Raw genomic sequence first — 3,453 nt, 5'->3', positions numbered from 1 at the left:
GCAATAGCCACTGAAGTTTTTGTGATACAATCTTTCCCCAGTCCAACATCATCAAGAGTTTCACCCACACACTATTCTAAGATTTATAACACTTTATGTTTTAGATTTAAGCTCCTTATTCATCTTGGATCAATTTTAGTAAGGAATGAAAGGTGTAGATCAAGCTTCAGTTTTTTCCATGTAGTTATCCTGTTCTCCCATCACCATTTGTTGAAAAGAGATTCTTTTCCCTACTGTATGGTTTTGTTTGGTTTATCAAAGATCCAGTGGAAAAATCCTGTTTCATTTATTGATTTTCTATTCTGTTCCATATGTCTATGTCTCTATTTTGTGCCAATACCATGCTGTTTTGATTACTGTGGACTTGCAATATAGCTTGAAGTCTGGTAGAGTCATGCATCCTGGTTTGTTTTTTATTATTAAGAATAGCCTTAGCTATACGGGGTATTTTTCTAGGTCCATACAAAATTAAGTATTATTTTTCCAGTTCTTAAGTTGGTATTTTAATGGGGATTGAATTGAATCTGTACATTGCTTTGGGTAGAATAGACATTTTGACTATGTTGATTCTTCTCAACCAAAAGCATGATATGTTCTTCCATTTGTTAGTGTCTTCCGCAGTTTCTTTTCCTAGGGTTTCATAATTCTCTTTAAAAAGATCTTTAACTTATTTTGTTAGGTATATTCCTAGGGATTTAATTTTCTTTGAAGCTACTGAGAATCGAAGAATTGTGTCCTCGATTTGCTTCTCAACTTGGCTATCACAAGAGTATACAAAAGTTACTGATTTGTGAACATCCATTTCATATTCTGAGATGTTTCTGGATTTCCTAATGACATACAGAAGTTTTGTGGTTGAGTCTCTGGGGTTTTCTAAGTATAAGATCATGTCATCAGCAAAGAGGGTTCACTTTCTTAGCCCCAATTTGGAGGCCCTTTATATTCTTCTCTTACGTGGTTACATTGGCTAGAACTTCCAGAACTATGTTGAATAATAGTGGCGATAGTGGACATCGTTGTTTGGTTCCAGTTCTCAGTGGAAAAGTTTTCAGTTTTACTTTATTCAGTATGATCTTAGCTGTGGCTTTGTCATAGATGGCTTCTCTTTCATCTTGACTTTGGACAGGTTCATGACAATGTGTCTTGGAGAAGCTCTGTTTGAGTTGAGACAACCTGGTGTCTGATACCCTCTGAAAGGAGTGTGTCAGAATCTTCTGTGATACTTGGGAAATTTTTATTTATGATATCCTTTAGTATTGCTTTCATTCCTCTGGGGTGTTCTTCCCCTTCTGGGATACCTATAAGTTTGTATGATTCATGAAATCCCATAATCCTTTCAGTGAACATTCTGTTTTCTCTCTCCTTTTTTCTGTCTCTTTAATTGCCTGTATTAGCTCAAGAGCTTTATCCTGTACCTCTGAGATTATCTCTTCTGCTTGGTCTAATCTGTTATTGATACTTTGTAGTGCATCTTTAGGTTCCCTGATTAATTGCTTCAATTCCTTAAGCTCTGCTATATCCTCTCTATATTCTTCATATCATTCATCTCTTATTTTATTCTGTTTTTGGATTTCCATTTTATCAGCAACTTCCTTCATTGTTTTTATGGTACATATCTTAAATTCTCTTTCTGTCATGTCTAACATTTCTTTATGGGTGAAATCCTCTGAAGTAGATACCTCATGATCTCTTGGTGGCGGGGGGCTGCTCCGTTGCAGTTTTTCATGTTCCCAGGTTTTTTCTGTGGTTTTCTCCCATGAGAGTTTTCTTTTTGTCTGTTTCCTTGCCCTACTTTTGGACTTACATGGTTCCCTGCCTTAGCCTTCCAAGGAGTTGGGACTGTAGGCACTTGCCACAACACCCGGCTATTTTTCTGTTGTTATTGTTACAGTTGTCATTGTCGTTTAGAAGGCCTGGGAAGTTCGAACTCACCTTCCTTGGTATATGTGGCCAAAGCCCTAACCACTTAGCTACCAGCGCCGAGCCCCTTGCCCTAACTTTTCCTTTCATTTCCTCCTGCTCTTTGAATTACTACTCCTCTGACTTAAGATGTTGAAGTGTCCTTTTGGTAAAGGACTAAAAGGAAGAGAAGAGTGAAGAGCAAGAATAGAGGCATCTTGCAACATGGTGCACTCCAATGTAATCTGAGATGATTACAGTGGGTGGTGGGAACACACTACAAGTGCAGCGTCTGCCCAAACTATGACCTGTATGGTGTCTGTGAGAGTAAGGGCCTGCACAGGGGGCACAACAAGCTCATGCTCCCCAGTTCCTGTGGGTACCTCTCCAAGGCCTTCTCTCATTGCTGCTGGCTTCAGAAACTGAAACACAGGCACTTCGGGTGGCCAGGCTGGGAAATGGGCCCACCAGGGAACTGGAACCCATGTCCTCCTGGAGCAGGGGATGCCCACTTCAGCCCCACAGTAGAATCAGCTTCCAGTCCATTGGAGAACCCCCATGTGAATTTCCTAAAGAATTCTGGGGAGAGTATGGCAGCTACCCTCAGCCTTTTGGGAATCAAAATTTATACTTACATGGAACATGGAGGGAAAAGAAGCCGCCTGATGGCTGTTTCTACTGAGAGTTCCAGCACAGAAGAGAAGAATAGCTCTCAGACAAACAAGTGCTCTCTGACCCCAGAAAGCCAGAAGGGGAATGTCAAGGGCACTGAGAAGTCTCTAATAGAGCAAATGAAAAAGATCACCCTGGCGTCTGAGGGGCAGCCCAAGGAACACATGGGATCTGGTAACTGTTCTGGAGAAGATTATAACTGAACTCATTTGTCTTCAAAAGTAGTGGACCCGTCGACAGGTGAACTCCAGTATCTACAAATGCCTGACTCTGAAGGGCCAAGCTCTTGGGACCCTTCTCAGGAAGGAAACACCAGGCTGAAGGAAGCTGCCCTATACGCATATCTTTCATCATAGGCTGACCCAAGGCTGATCAAGTCCCTGTCCTTGATGCTGTCAATGGGGTTCACTGACAAAGGGGGTTGGCTCACTAGGCTTCTCTAGACCAAGAATTACGACATAAGGGCTGCTCTGGACACCATCCAGTATTCAAAGCACCCACTGCCCTTGTGACCACATCTTTCCACCTCTCTGTGTCCTCCATTTCTGTTTCATAGTTGTGCTGAGCTGGTGTAGGATACAGGCTTCTGCCCAGGCCATTTCTCTGCCTTTGTCTTCTAAAATGGGGGGTGGGAGAAGGATGGGGTGCATGAAGCTATTCCAGCAGCAGACCAAGTTATATAAGGAGAGAGTCTGAATGTGTGAGCTGCTGTCTGAGAAACTAGCCCAGTTTCCCTGGGGGCCCTGGCTCCTGGCAGCTTCCCAGGGCAGTTTGGGCCCAGCCCTCGGCCTCGCAAGAGGCTTCTGAGGCTCACTACAGTGTGTTCCTGCCTCTCCCCTGCCAGGGTCACACCGGCAGCAAGAATATGTCTTGCCTAATGGC

At 42.9% G+C, this 3,453-nt stretch overlaps 1 pseudogene; it reads left to right on the top strand.

Annotated features, from left to right (window-relative positions):
* The first annotated feature begins 2,124 nt into the window (after positions 1–2,124).
* Positions 2,125–3,083, top strand: LOC128594129 (sequestosome-1-like; annotated as a pseudogene).
* Positions 3,084–3,453: the final 370 nt, after the last annotated feature.

The sequence above is a fragment of the Nycticebus coucang genome, chromosome 9 (genome assembly GCF_027406575.1).
Source record: "Nycticebus coucang isolate mNycCou1 chromosome 9, mNycCou1.pri, whole genome shotgun sequence".
NCBI lineage: Eukaryota > Metazoa > Chordata > Mammalia > Primates > Lorisidae > Nycticebus > Nycticebus coucang.
Note: the sequence above shows the minus strand (reverse complement) of the source record. Positions and strands in the feature narration are given on the sequence as shown.